Source organism: Pipistrellus hanaki (genome assembly GCF_964339955.1).
Source record: "Pipistrellus hanaki genome assembly, chromosome: 4".
Lineage (NCBI taxonomy): Eukaryota > Metazoa > Chordata > Mammalia > Chiroptera > Vespertilionidae > Pipistrellus > Pipistrellus hanaki.
Window position 1 is genome coordinate 17,623,607 of NC_140506.1, and position 17,171 is coordinate 17,640,777.

Here is a 17,171-nt window from a genome sequence, read left to right on the forward strand (position 1 = left end):
CAGATCTCAGAAAAATGCCAGCTCCTTACCCTCTTCTCTCCTATGACTTCCTAGTTGATTAGCATTCTAATGATTTTAATTATCTGCTAAGAATTTTACCATGTGGTGTAAGGCATCAAATTAAGTTTCATGAGCTGCTTTGACATCTGGTAAAACCAGGAGTGCTTTGAATGACCCAATTGCAAGTTCCTTTCCCTATTCTGCTTCCAAGGATAAGGTCCCTCTGCCAAACAACCTTCTTATTGAGGAGACCCGGACTGTTTCAGCTGAATCCTGAGCAGTGGGTTAATGCCCCCACCTCCGACAGAATTATTCAAACAAAACAGTCACATTCTCCCATAGAAATCAGGAGGTACTCCCTTCCCCTTTGTGATAAAACAAATCCGGCCTTCTATGGTTCCTTGTTCACTGTTTCCGAACACAACCTCTGTGTGTGAGTGACCCTACCTGGCATGGTGTGTCATGTGGTTGTATTTGTGACCAATAAACTGCCATGGTTCTCATTACCCAGTGTGTGGTCATCCTCATGACCATGTAGTGGGAATCCCTACCACATAAATGGGGTGAAGAAGAGGCAAATAAAAATATGCATTTTTTTTCATTTTTGCCATATTTGTTAATTGATGAACTATAGGCTTATCACCATAGAAATATCCATATTAAAAAAAATCTTCATGTGTCATTGCATATCTTTTGACCCTTCTATAATTTAGCATTAATAAATTTTGAATAATTGAATGATTCTATAGATTTCTATTTTTACTTCAAATATTCAGAAATTATTATAAATATTTATAAACACATACACATAATATAGGTTTGTCAAGAAATATATCCAGATCAATGACAAAACAACAACACCGCCAAACATGAATGACTCTGGTAGTAAATAAAAATTCTGAAAAATCTTTGAAAGTCAGAAAACACAGTAGAGTAGTGTGGTCTGTCAAATTTCTAAATTGTTAATGCAAAGATTGTCCATCCTAATCCCCAGAATCTATGAATATGATGAGGTACAAGTCCCATGATTTGCGTTATTATGTTACTAGAGGCCCAGTGCACAAAATTAGCATACAGGTACGGTCCCAAGGCCGGGCTGGTGATCAGGGCTGATCAGGGCCTTCTGGCTGATGGCTGGGGCCTTCCTTCCCCAGCTGTTGGCTGCTGGCCACTAGCTGGTGCCTTCCTTCATTTTGAGAAATCCCCTGGTGGTCAGGACACATCATAGTGAGTAATTAAATTCCCTTTGCATATTAGCCTTTTGTAAATATATATACATGACATTGTTGGACATAAAATAGATTTCCATTCAACATTAAGTTGATGTGATACATCTATTCATGCCTTTGTTATGCTGGAGCTATAAGATAACTGAAAACAAGAAGGTTCAAATAGATAATAGTACATTGTTTACTCCAGTCATGGTAATGAGCAAACATCACATGTAATAAAGAGACTTATGATCTGTGAATGAAAATATGACACACACAGAGAGAGGAGACAAAGACAGAGAGATAGAGAGATTTAAGGACCCAAATTTGCCAAAGCTCTGAAAGAATTATTAAAGGATATACTTCAGCAAAATGAAATAAAACATGTAAAATTTGGACCCATGGGATAAGGGAAATGGTATTAAGCAGACCATTAAAACTAATAATTCTAGCAAAGATAAATGTGCAAATAGTATCAAAAAATACCTATACTATATAATAAAAGGCTAGCGACCATAATGGCGTAACAACCAGAATGACCAATTGACCAGTTGCTATGAGGTGCATTGACCACCTCTTGGTCCCTCCCCAAAGCCTGCATGCTCCGATCCATCACTAGATGGCGAACAGGGAATCATGGGAAACTGGGGTGAGTGGTGGCAGGGTGGGACTGGGGACTGGTGAGTGGTCAGAAGATGGCCCTGATCACAGGCGAAGCCTAGGGACCCTACCCACACATGATTTTGTGCGCTGGGCCTATAGTTACTCCATAAGAAAACCCAACCTACTGAATGGTGCTTACAAGCTTTGCTTGAATTTTTAATTTGCTCAGTGGGAAGATGTTCATGGTGATACTCATTCAGTTTGATTTCTATATTTTCACATTTACCTTGCAAACAAGCAAATCTATAAGATATCTACCCATTTTTGTTTTTTACAAGTTTTTACAGTTATAAACAAAATTTTGATGCATTCTAGGTCTATTTAATTTTAGGTTATTTATATAGAATAAGTATTTCTAAATCTGTTTATTAGGTGAGATACTATGCATATATTTCAGAGTTATGCATGTTCAGGAATTTTGAAGATACAACTGGTTTCCTCTGCTCAAATATAACTGTGAACATGGTGTATTTTGGCCTTTTCCTGCCATCTAACTTTCTCCCTGTTCTTTTATAACAAAGTAAGTTATTTTAAAACATAAATACTATATGCCAAAGTTATTTTAAAAAACATAAGAATGTTTTTGTTTGTGTGTTTGATTAGGGCACATTTTTTGTAACATAAAACATCTAAAAGCTATTTATAAACTACTATATATGAATTTTTAAAATTAAAAGATTAGAGAATGAGATAAAATATTGATAACAATTTTCAAAACAAAATTAATAAACCTGAATCTCTAAAGAACTAATATGAAATAGTAAGGAAATATCTAAAGATGGGTCGTGGGAAGTCATTTCACAAAAGAAGAAAGATATGTGGCAAATAAACATAACAGAGATGCTCATATTTATCGTAATCATAGAATGTAAGTTAAGATAAAAGCACACAACAGTTTTCTATCAGATCAGCAAGTATAACAGAGTTTGGTAACTTCTAGAATATATTACAGTAATGATAAACAGCTACACTCATGCACAACTGATTAGGGGAGGAGTTTAAAATATTTTAAAGTAGAATTTATATAAAATATTAAAATAAAGTTAATTATACTCATTATAATAAATAATAATTCAAAAGAATTAGATACATATATATATTAGTGATCTGAAATACATTTGTTGTATACTGCTAAAAGGGATAAGACGTTTCTGAAATCTATAAAGAGCATATTTTATGTTATTACTATAATTTTCTATGCATGTGTGTATAGTTATAGATTTTTATAGAAGATTTATTTATATATGAAAAAATAGATGTTTATGTAGAAAATTATTTAACTGTGGATGCATCTGGCCATTAAATTAAGAAGCAAAACATGCTGAGGCACAAATTTCTTAAAAAATTATTATTGTGTCCCTAACTGATTTGGCTCAGTGGATAGAGCATTGGCCTGTGGACTCAAGGGTTCCAGGTTTGATTCTGGTCAACGGCATGTACCTTGGTTGTGGGCACATTCCCAGTAGGAGGTATGCAGGAGGCAGTTGATTGATGTTTCTCTCTCATCAATGTCTCTAACTCTCTCTCCCTATCCCTTCCTCTCTGTAAAAAATCAGTAAAATATTTTTTTAAAAATTATTATTGTGGCCCTACTTGGTTTTGCTCAGTGGATAGACTGTCAGCCTGCGAACTGAGGGGGTCCCAGGTTCGATTCCCATTGGGGCCACATGCCCATATTGTGGGCTCGATTCCCAGTGCGAGGCATGCGAGAGACAGCCAATCAATGATCCTATCTCATCATTAATGTTTCTATATCCCTCTCCCTTTATTTCTGAAATCAATAAAAATATATTTTAAAAATTACTATTATGTACATTACAGGAACTTATAGTTTTAATATTTATGCCAAATATTTTATTTTATTATTCTACTCTACCTTTAAAGTTTAAAAAAATGTAAAGCAGTTCTTTAAAAATGAATTTCAGAATATTTGTCTTATAATAAAATTAATTATAACATTGAATGTTTCTTCTGCTTTTTCACTTATTACATAAATGGTAAGCTTTTGCACAGTGATTGTATATTTTGGCTCAATGTAGAAGTTAGAGAAGAAAAGTTATTTCAAGAACACGAGAAGAAAGAGAGGTTTGATTGACAAATTCAAACTCTATTAAGATAACACTTTCTTTAAAATAAAATTAAGTTCTGGTGTTTATAACCACTGCAGGCAATAAAACAAATGAGAATGCTAAATGTACATCAACTTAGAGGAAAATACATATACACCTTGTGTAGGTCTGGTAATAGCCTATAAATCTTGAGATCAGAAGAATGTTTAAAATAAAAGATAATTTGAATAATACATATAGCTATTTGATAAAAATAAACTGTATGCATGAATATACATATATATATATATATATATATATATATATATATATATATATAATTTCAAATATATTTCCAGTTAATTTATATAATAGCACTTGAAAAGAAAACAAATTGAAAGAGAAAAACAAGGCAGCATTTTGGCCATATTAGTTTTCATCAGTTCAAAGAGTCTATGCACTTTGTAATTTAAAATAATTCAATTAGATTGTTTGAAAGACTGACCTTCCAATATTTAAGGTTGACTGTGTTTAAACTTCCTGAATCACTGAAAATATAATTTCTTGTAAGCTATTTATTTGTAAGAAGCCAAATTGTTATGGGATTCCTCAGGTGAAGACAAGCAAAATATATAACTGGCATACAAATGAGGTTATCTATCACTTAGTCCTGTGTTAAAGAATCAACCACAACTTTATAAGACATAGTTTTCATGTCTTAGAGAACAAACTTTAATTACTGCTTCTTGCTTGAATATCTTCCAGAAATAAATTTTGTTCTTTAAGATTTATTGCAGTTTATTTCTTTTATTTTTCATATAAAAATGTATTATTAGATTTATAAACTTACTTGAGTACAATGGAGGGTAGGAGGGAGGGAAAGGGTGAGTGAGGAGAGAGAAAGAGAGAAGAATTTTTTTAAAGCAAATAATTGAATATCTTAATATAATTTTAATGAATAATTTAGCAAGTAAACCACTTCCATCATCTCTCCTCATTTATATCATTTAGAAATTATTTAAATTCAGTTTATCTTTTTCTAGTGTTGTAGCTTTGATTGGTCTTTGAAATCTCACCTACATTTACAATTCTGGTTCTGAAACTTCTGGATCATTTTTAGAATCATCCTCAGAGTGTGATGTTGTCTATTACACTAGCTAAACAATCAATTGCATTTTTCTCTATTAGTGTTTTGGTGGAAGAATTTTGATGCCAAGTTTTATCTTCCATCTTTGAGAAGACTCATCTATACTGCTGTGGCTATTCATTTTTATTTTGAGTGATACTCATAGTCATTTCAGCAAACCTTGTGGCTATAGTGTAGTCATCACATTCTTTATTCCTTTATTGCCTTTTTCGTAACTGAATCTTTATTTTCTCTAAAGCTCTCATCAAACCTCTATCTTTTACTTGCTCCATAATAACATAATACACATGTACATATTTACAATATGTATGTATAATGCTAATATATAAAAAGCAAAGGGTGCCGAAACTGGTTTGGCTCAGTGGTAGAGTATCAGTCTGAGGACTGAAAGGTCCCAGGTTTGATTCCGGTCAAGGGCATGTAAATTGGTTGCAGGCACATCCCCGGTAGGGGGTGTGCAAGAGGCAGCTGGTGGATGTTTCTCTCATTGAAGGTTCTAGCTCTCTATATCTCTCCCTTCCTCTCTGTAAAAAAATCAATAAAATATATTTTTAAAAATAAATAAATAAATAAATAAATAACAAAGGGCCATCATGACCTAAAAGACCAGACTGACAACTGAACAGCTGTTTGTGTGGGGCAACCATGCTAGCAGGGGGATTAGTGAGGGATAACTTAATGTGTAAACGACAGGCTGCGTGGGGCAACCAGGTTGGCAGGGGAGTTAGTGAAGAATGACCAAAGGACTAAACAGAAGACCAAAGACTGTGCGGTGACCAGGCTGGCACAGGGGGCAGTTGGGATGACCAAGTCAGTAGGGAGGCAGTTGGGGGCAACCAGGTTGGCAGGGGAAGGGGGAAGTAAGGGGCAATAGGGCTGGCAGGCAGAGGTGGTTAGGGGTGATCAGGCTGCCAGGGCGGTAATTAGGGGTGGTCAGTCAGGCAAGCAGGTGAGCAGTTAGGAGCCAGGATTGTGAGAGGGATGTCTGACAGACCCCGAGGGGTCCTGGATTAGAGAGGGTGCAGGCTGGGCTGTGGGGACACCTCTCCCATGTATGAATTTTGTGTACCAGGCTTCTAGTATATTAATACCCTGTTTCCCCAAAAATAAGACAGTGTTTTATATTAATTTTTTCTCCCAAAGTTGCGCTAGGTCTTATTTTCAGGGGATGTCTTATTTTCACGGAAACACAGTAATTGCAAAGTTTGCAATCCTAAATCCCTAAATTATTGAGCTAAACCTTACACTTCATTGAGGGTATCACAGTTTCTCACAGAGATTAATATCTGGATTTGTATATATATTAATCCCCAACCAAGGATATTTTTCCATTGATTTTTTAGCGAGAGTGGAATAGAGAGGAAAAGACAGAGAGGAATACCGATGTAAGATAAACACATTGACTGGTTGCCTCCTTCATGTGCCCTGACCATGGCCCAGCCAGGGAGGAACCTGCAACTGAGGTACATGCCCTTGACTGGAATTGAACCTAGGACCTTTAAGTTCATAGGCTGAAACTCTATACACTAAGCCAGTGGTCTCCAACCTTCCAGACTTCACAAACCACCAGTGATCCATGGACCACCGGTTGACTACCACTGTACTAAGCCAAACCTGTTAGGGCTGATTTTATATTTTAAGATAATGGTTTTAAAATGAAAAAGTACTACAATTTTGTTTATGCTTAGCCCCAGTTGTATTTAAAAAGTCTAATATCTGTCACAATCTTTATGTTATCAATACTTTTTTAAAGTTTTTATTTTAAAATAAAATCAGATACACAAAATATTTCAAATAATTTTCATATATCTTTCATTCCGTTTCTTTAAAACTTAATGTCATACAGCCAATTCTAAACCCCTGAAAACTGAATCGGCACAATACAAATAACTAGTCTGTCAATCTTATTCAAATTATTTGAAAGGTCCAACTAATTTCCTTTTCCTAGTCCAGAATCTGATTTAGGTACAAATAATGCTTTTAGTTGTCATGCCTCCCTAATCTCTTCCAACACAGTTCCTCACTGTTTCTTTGCTTTTCCTGAGCTGAAAACTTTAGAATGTCCTTTAATGATGGTGTATTTTGTGTTTTCTCCTGATTTGTTATGTATTGTGTTGTGTTGTGTTTTCTCCTGACCGTGTTATGTATTTTTCATAAGAATGCAGTAGAAGTGATGGTTTACCACAGGAATGCTTGGGATCATCAGAACTTGGTCAGCGCACTTCACAGTGACTGATTGTTCAGTTGTTCGGTTGTTCCACCACTTAGTCTATTTACATATTAGGTTTTTATGAGATAGGTGGATGTTGTTAATTTGAGTCATTACTAGTCATATTAACTTTGTATGCTTGGTTAAGTTGATGAATGACAGATTTCTCAACTGTAAAGTTGTTTTCCCCTTTATAATTAATACGGATTACATGGCAATAGACTTTCAAATTACACATCTATACTATTTTTTACACTTTGTGCAAATTTTGGCAAACACTGATCCAATTTTTGTTTACTGTATTCTTGCTTGACTATGTTGGGATCTTTATCTCTGGACATTTATATCATGAGATAATAAATTCATTATACTAGAGCATTATTTCCAAGATAAATGAGATGAAGGATACCGTTACGGTTTTAGACAGCTGCAAAGGGCATGGCTTCTTGGGGTATTTTAAAAACCTGCTTAAAATAGACAATAAAGAATCTTGATGAGAACGGGAATTAAGTATCCATCTTATATAGAAAAAGAATTATATTATTATATTATTTCTCTTGCCCCATGGAACATTAACAGAACTGAATCACCCCATAAAGAGAATAATGATTTGGAAATGTCTATGGAAAATAAGGTATTTAGTAGTTTTTATTACAGGAACATTTTTCTCTAGTAATGAATGTAGGAACTTAGCAAAAGAAAAGATGCCAAGTTTCGCATAGAGTTGAGCAGCATTAGAAAAGAAAAGAGGTTTTAAATTGATCTGAAATCTTAAGGTCTGGATTTATGCTTTAGGGCTATGATCACACATTGAAGATGGATGCCAATAGAACCGAAACTCAGCAGTACAGATGAAAATGACCCAATACACGTTTGCTCTTAGTGATAATATTCTTTCAGAGAGAAAATTCTAATTGCAGATTTTAACATTTCTCACAGTCATGGAAAGGCATACCAGCATAGAATTCAATCACGTTAATTACCATTAATTTTTTTCATCTATATTCTATCTTATTGAAAGCAACTAAGAAAGTTTAAGTGCCCTTGACTTCTTTATGATTATTGGAAATACAATCAATCTTTTTCCCTTTTACTCAACATTGAAGAAATCAAATGGGGTGTTATTTCTCCTCCCTAGGACTAACAGATTAAAGGAGGCACAGGCCTTGCATGGCTTTTATAAATTATTTATATTTTGTCTGGAAGCCCAAAATAGAACTTTTAGCATCTCATTTCAGGTCAATGGCTTGAAGCAACAGCTAAGGGCTCTAAGTCTTATGAGTGTTGTCCTTGTAAAAACCATGTAGTACACAAAAAGATGCACAGGAAGATAGTTTGAAGTTGGCAGCAGAGGTTCCCGTTACGCTGCTATAAGGCCCAAGGAATGCCTGGGATCACCAGAACTTGGTCTGCACACGTCATAGTGACTGGTTGTCCGGTTGTTCAGTCATTTGGTCTATTTCCATATTAAGGTTTTATTAGATAGGAAGACACTTTGTATGTGTAAGAGACCATAAAGTATAGTCAGCATTTGTCAAAATCAAATAATATAGGGAGAGATTCTTTATCATATTAGGTTTGCATTAACCTACATTTATTGTAATTTCTCTTTAAATTGAGCAAATCATAAGAATAATATGGTCTCAAAATACATGCATCACATATTTAACTACTTCTGCAGTTAATTAGAATTTAGATTTACTATATCATTTGCTCACATTCTATTCTTGTTTTCTTCCTTTTGATGAAGTGTACGTTTAGCCCTTTTTTCTAGGAGGATCTGAAAGCCATTAGTATCTTTGTTTTTAATGTCTTTACTTCATCATTACTTTAGAATGTTAGTTTAGTTGTCCTTAGATTTCCTGTTGAACAGTTACCTTATTATTTTAAATGCATCATTCTACTGATCTCTGCCACTTATTTTTCTGGATTAGGAATCTACTGTTTGCTATTTTATTACAAATAACCTGTATGCATGCCTTGTGGTTTAGAATTTTAAAAAATATTGTTATTTATTTCAGAGAGGAAATGAGAGGGAGAGATAGAAATATCGCTGATAAGAGAGAATCATTGATCAGCTGCCTCCTGCACACCCCCTAGTAGGGGTTGAACCCACAACTTATGCATGTGCCCTGACTTGGAATCCCACTGTGACCTCCTGGCTCATAGGTTAACGCTCAACCCCCAAGCCATGCTAGCTGGGCTGTTTAGCATTTTCTCCTATTTTTTATTGTATTGTTTTATACTAGAATTCCATTTAATTATTTAATTTTATTTGTTTATAGATACAAAATTTTTAATGTAAGAATCTGGTGGGGGAGATTGCTAGATGCCCACCAAAGTCTGTTTTACTTTCTTCAATGATACATTGTGCAATAAATTATTCATACTTGACATTAAATACAGCCATGTGGCTAGTATCATCAATCATGAATGAACAGAAAATACATGCACAAGTTTTAGACCTTGGCCATCAAACCTTCCAGCATTAATCACTTTACTATGTCCCCTCCTGTCTACTTAACAGATGCATATCGTGAATTTCAAGGCATGTGTTGAATACGGCAAGGCCCCAGTATAAAAAGATGCTTAATTTCCGAATCACCAATAGGAGGTAGTGATACAAAGGAAAGCAAATCTGTTTTCAACGTTATGGACTTAAGAAATAACTCTCTTTGTTTTAATCATTAAACATTTGCTGTTTATGGCATTTCCAGTAGTCAAATTGTATTTATTTACTGATCAGAAAAAGTATTTTCTTATATGTGCTTAACTCACACGATGTTGGAAGTTGCAGTTAAACATGTATTACTATGCAATCAATTTTTAAAAAAATATTAAAAAATTGTAAAATTTAAAAAAATATGTATTAGTGCTGATAATTGTAGACATTATATTCTGACATTATTTTTTTCCATTTTTTTAATTAAGGTATTATATGTGTACATATTTTACCATTGCCCCCCCCAAACGACCTCACTCCCATACATGCCCTCATCCCCCAGTGTTTTGCATCCATTGGTTATGCTTATATGCATGCATACAAGTCCTTCGGTTGACCTCTTATCTCCCCCACCTCTCCCTAACCTTCCCGCTGTAATTTGACAGTCTGATACTTTACTGCCTCTATATCTTTTCATCAGTTTATAATCTTTTTTATTATCCACAAATATGACTCATTGTTTTCATTGTATTTTTTTAAATCCAATATTAGGGTATTTTTACCTGTTATGCGCCAGATAGATGATTTCATTATATCACTAATACATGGGCATACTGTGTAATGATTTACATGTTCATTTTATTGTTAGTGTTACTGATAAGAAGACAAGACCTCTGTGCTAGTCTTCTTGAAAGGAAGATTTCAGCCGAAGCCGGTTTGGCTCAGTGGTAGAGCGTTGGTCTGCGGACTGAAAAGTCCCAGGTTCGATTCCAGTCAAGGGCATGTACATTGGTTGCAGGCACATCCCCGGTAGGGGGTGTGCAAGAGGCAGCTGGTCAATGTTTCTCTCTCATTGACATTTCTAGCTCTCTATCTCTCTCCCTTCCTCTCTGTAAAAAATCAATAAAATATATTTTAAAAAAAGAAAAGAAAAAAAAAAAAAAGAAAGAAAGATTTCAATCAGGAGAAAACGTGCAACAAAGCAAGCCAGAATTTATTGGCCACAGCAAAAAAACAAACGTAGGACAGTGAAACAAGGAATGGCATAGGAGAAGCAACAGGAGAGCCCAAGGGAATTTCCCCTCTAGTGTGTTATTTGTTTTAAGTGATGTTGATATATAGTTCTTTAATTATTTTGGAGTCAAATTCATCTATTTTGCTTTGTATGATGAACTGAGTCTTATCCACTCCACATGTAATTTAACTTTGACCTTTGTCAGTGCTTCTCAACATTTTCTATTGATGTGTCTGTAGTAGTGCAGGAATCTCAGTGTTTTATCTTAGAACTCTGAGAAAGGATGTGTTTGGATACTAGCAGGACTAGTAATAGCCGGCACCTGAAAGAACTAGAGTTAAATTTTTCTTTAAACCTTAAGAAACATGCATGTATTTGGCATTGTATTCCTTATTTTACCTTGCTTTTTAAGTTTAAGGGATTATTTAAATGCCTTCTCTAAGGATAAATTGGCACTTGTTTTTTTTAGATGTAAAGTTACCATATTTATTCCTGAATTCAGGTAGTTGAATGATATGGCTGATGAAATTATCAGAATGGGTTGTATCGCTACCCAATCCATCTGTAATTCCCATTGGTGTGTCAAGTAGGGTTTCAGAAACAACCACTGTGTGTGTATGCATGTGTAACAGTCAATTATTTTCCAACTGATTTCAGTATATATCATTTTGTTTCTGCTGCTTTTAGTCTCTTTATAAACTTTGAAGTATCAAAACATTTAATTTTGAAGCTACCGTTTTCATAAATATTATAAAATATTTCTGTTACCCCAGAAGGATTTTTTTAAATTATCCTCATGCTTTGCATACTATTCTTTAGCCTGAGGTAACAACTGTTCTACTTTCTTTGATTAAAGATTAGTTTTGCCCATATAAAAATTCATATGAGTAAAATTATAGAGGTTATACTCATATCTGGCTTTTTTCACTCAGCAGACAATTTATGAGATTCATCTTTTTTTGTGTGTTTTAATAACATTTTATTAATTTATACTAGAGGCCCGGTGCATAAAAATTCCTCAGCCTGGCCTGCCCCCTCCCACAGTCTGGGAACCCTCAGGGGCAGGAGGTGACCTGGCGATCAGGGGAAGGCAAAGCCCCCACCACACCTCTGTTGCTGCTACTGCGGGCAATGCAAGCTTCAGCTGGCCCTGGGTACCTGAGCCTCAGGCAACCACGAGTGGCTGGGCAGCTGCCATCCGAGGCTTGCCTGCTCCTCAGGCCTGCTTTAGGTGGCTGGGTAGCCGACATTGAAGGCTTGCTGCGCCAGGCTCACCTTAGACAGCTGGACAGCCAACATCCAAAGCTTGTTGCACCTCAGGCATAGGCTGGGAAGCTGCCCTACAAGGCTTCCCTGTGCCCTGGGCTGACCTTGGTCAGCGGGGGGTGCTGAGGGCGGGTCCGGCTACACCCCCCTGGCTGGGCTGAAAGGACTATGGGACTCTGGCAGGGCTGAGGAGACTGGGCGCCACCATCTTGTGGCTATGGGCACCACCAGCTTTTGTGACTATGTGATGGTCAAGTTGCATATTCCCTCTTTATTAGATAGGATTACTAAGTATACATCACAATGTTTATTCATTCACTTGATTGATAGGTATTTGTATTGTTCCTAGTTGAAACTTTTATTAATAAAACCAATATGACCAGTTGTGTACAAATGTGTCACTCTATATATTCAGTTTGCATTTCTCTTGGTAAATACCCAAAAGTGAAACTACTTCATTATGTGAGCAATTTAAGTTTATAAATTTCCAAACTCTTATGCTCTAACTAGCAATGTATGAGATAATAAACTACTCCACATCTTCACCAATACTTGACAAGTCTTGATTTTAACCATTCCAGTGGTTGTGTATTGGTATTTCATTGTGGTTTTTGTTTTGTTTTTTAATACTCACCTGAGGACATTTTCTCATTGATTTTGAGAGTGGAAGAGAGAGGGAAAGACAGAAAGAAATATCAATGTGAGACAAACACATTGATTGGTTGCCTCCTGCATGCACCCCTAGCAGGGCCCGGCTCAGCTGAAGTCTATAACTGAGGTACTGCCCTTGACTGGAATTGAACTTGGGACCATTCAGTCTGAAGGCCAATGCCAAACTGGCTAGGGCTCATTGTGGTTTTATTTTGCATTTCCCTGATGACTGTTAATGTTCTGTCTCTTCATATGATTATAAGATATTTATATATTTTCTTTGGGTGAGTATTTATTCAAACATTTTCCCCCTTTTTACTGGATCATTAATCATCTTGACATTGTAGAGATCTTATGAAGCTGTACCCAAGTCCTTTGCTAATAATCTATGCCAACTATTTTCTCTCCATATATTATTTACATTTCATTTTTAAAAGGTGTCTTATAGAGGATGACTAATAAGGTTAGATTAAATTATATCACAATTTTGAACACAATACTTTTTGGGTCCTATCTACAAAATCCTTGTCCAACTTGACATTAGAAAGATGTTTTTCTAAGCTTTCCTTTTTATACCCCACAAATATATTTCTTATGTTTTTCTATATTCTTCCTGGCTTTCCTGTATTCACGGTCTCTGTATTCCACACCATGTATTTTATTTCTATTCTTACATATTCTTTATATAGTTAGTATAACTTAACAGAAAGCCTTAAAAATCAGGCACTGTAATTCCCCCAAATTCCTTTTTCAAAATTGTTTATGTAGTTTAGGTCCTTTACACTTAACTATGAATTTTAGAATTAGTGTCAACTTTTCCAATAACAATCCTGCTGAGCTTTTGCTTAGATTGCATTGAATCTATGTAAATTCATTTGAAAAGAATTGACATCTTAACAAGATTGAGGATTACAATTCTTGAAAAAAGGTTTATCACTCCATTTATTTAGGTCATATTTCATTACTCTCAGCAATATATCTTAGTTTTATGTATACAGTACTAGCATAAATACTGATAACTTTATATAGGTAATATTTCTGGGAGATATTGTCAATGGCATTGATTTTTATTTTCTACTTGTTTATGGCTATTGTCTACAAACTGTACTTGATTTGGTCTATCGATCTGTTATCTTATGAATTTGTTAAACAAAATTATATTTTCCAATATGTTTTATAGATTTCTCACAATATTTTATACATGCAATGATATCTTCTGTGAATAAAGAGAATGTAATATATATATATATATATAAATAAAAATTATGTATTTCTATATTTTCCTTCTGTTAATACAATGAAATTCATTTAATAAGTTTTAAATATTAAACCAACTTTATATTCTTAAAATAAGCCAAAGTTGTTTATTTTGGCGGTCATGGAAATATACTGCTCAAATCTTCAGAAGGACCGTCCTCAGGGAGCTTGGTTGATTAAGCCTCAGCTGACAACTCAAATTTTTGATGTGCAAATTTCCATCTTTTCCCAATGACTGCTGCTTCAAGTTTTCTCCTGAGTCTTCCTGGTAAGACCTGCATAGTGTTTATAACTTCACTGGTAATCAAAATGGCCCAGCCTCATCTTATTCATGTTCTATCCCAAACATAGAATAAATATATGGTTTTTATGGGAAGCCCCGTTTTTATATTTCTTTTTTCTTTTTCCTTTCTTTTTATTTTTGGTTGAAAATGATATAGCCAGACTATAATCTGGGCATTAGCAGTGATCTTTGACACTGTATATTTCTTAGAAGAGGCTTATTTCACTGTTTCTAAGGATTTCCATGGACAGTTACAGGAAATGTATTACACAAAAAGATTTGTGAATTTATACTAATATTTCCAAATACAACTTAGGATACAATAACTTTAATTTAACCTATTCTATATAGTATCTGTATGTCATCTTTTACCCTGGTAGACAAAGGCACCTGCTATGATTAAATGTACATATTATTGCATTACTAATTTTCATTTATCAGTCATTAAACACAAATATTTGTAGATGAACAATGTCCATCCCACAAACATACTCCACTAACTATTTTCTTCAGAGAAACCTACTTGAGAAGGATTTGTTGTAGTGTGGGTCAGACACTACTATGGTAAGTCAGACACTACTATGTCTTTGGGTACATAGGCAAGTTCAACTTGGGGGTACAGCTCCTGAGAGCTCTTGTTAGCCTTGGCCTTGAAATTTAGCAAATCTAGATTTTCCAGTAAATAAAATTATCATTTTAGTTCAAGCTTCAATTCCTCAAATGGAACACGAAACATAGCGAACAGTGGTATAATTAGCAACTTCAAATCTTCAAAATAAATAGTAGCTTTGAAGCTGGAATATATTCAAATGTTAATAGTGAAGCTAAAAACCAAAGACTGACAGCCAGATGTTATATGTTTTGCTTTCTTTATATAGTTTTCTTTTCATTTGTTTTATTCTTATGAGCCATCTACTTAAATATAATCTTGCACAAGTTCAAAGAGGAAGGAAGAAATCAGATGAAATACCAGTGGTAAACAAAAGCTTTTATCTTTGAAAGGAGTTTTCAGGGGTAAAATAGGCAGGTTTAGGAAATTTTTAAAAATTAAAGGGTCCATGGAAAAAGTACAGGGCTACAGAGCTGCAAAAGGGTACATTTCCATAAGTCAAGGGAGCTGGGAGTAGCAAAAGATCTATGTTCACACAATAAAGAAGGAGGAAGAAAGCCCAAAGGAAATAGGAGAACAATAAGAGAGAGGAAGGAGGGGATTTCCTGTACTTCCATCGAGGCTTAAACTCAGGAGTTGCTATAATAATCAACCTAAGCAAGGGAATAGTGACCAATCAGAGGGGATATCAAAGCAAAAAGATCTGCAGCCTTTATAAACTGTAGGGGAAAGGGACTCAGTGGGACTCTTTCCCCCTTCCTATGTGGGAGTCTGTGCTTGTTCCACCTTTGTCTTTGGTTTCATTCTTTGACTCCAACAGACAAGGAGCCCAGGAATAGCCATCCTGCCCAGGGGACACCCTGCATTTCCAGTTCAAAATTCCCGTATCATCTTCAGGGTCCTTGGCTGTGCCCACCAATTTGTGTTTCTCTAGTTACCAGATTAATCTTCAAGGAGAATAATACATCTTGTCAAGGCTTGCCAATTGCCTCTAAACTAATAAGAATGCGTGCATTGTTGCCCGTGATCTTACTGCTTTGCTTATCAAACCTCTGATGTTTATTTTTTGTTAAGTTTCTTCTGACTCTCAACTTTACACACTGTATTTCCTCTGCCAGAAGCAACTTTTCTGAGTTCATTCTTTAATTAGCTTCTACTTGGCTTTCAGCACTCAGGTATATGCCATCTTTTCTGAGATATCGATAGTTGGGGACTGTATTAGGTCATCACATAATACTCTGTGTTTGCATCCACCTCAGAACTTATTTTATTCTAGAAAAATCAGTAGTTGACTTTTTATATCTAGAATTTCAGTGATAATCCCTTGAAGAAAGCCATACCTGACATATTACTGTATCTGAATTGCTTGAAAACAAGTGTTTGATAATTAGTCTTTTGGAAAAGAATTCAAAGAAAAAAGTATTATTGAATTAGCAAGTAATATTAGACAACTTCATGTTGTCAATGGTCTTGTCTTTATTTGCCCCTCTCTTTTTATTTCACATCCCACCAGCCTCGACCTCCTTCATTATATAAGCAATACCTGTATGATGTAAAAGTCTACTGAATTCACTCCAATCACTCTTTCTGAGAGCAATCCCACATCACCTGTCCCTGACTGCTTTTCAAAACTCCCCTGTCATAGTCACAGTTTATACAAAAATATATTCTTCTAAAGACTGAGGAGATTATATATATATATATATATATATATATATATATATATATATAATGATTATATTTCATTGAGCATTTAGTATTTTATAGAATATTCAACTTGACATTTATATTTACTTTGAGTTTATATCAGAGCCTTATCCTGAATGCTAAATAGAAATTAAAAAAATAATATGTATTCACCTGCAAAAATTATATTTTCTATACAAATTAAATTTATCAACCACCAAACTATGTATGTAAAGATCAAATGTATCAGTTTTATTCCATCAGCATAAAAATAAGAAAGTAATATTTCATAGACAAAATTCATACTGAACAAAACAAATTACACTTTTCTACACAGTGATTCATCAGAATATGATTTCCAAAAAAAAAAAAAAAAAAAGGCCACTAAGATATATTCTACAAGTGCACTGAATAAAAGTATATCTAATGTGTATAGCCAGAAGCAAAACCTACAATGGGAAAG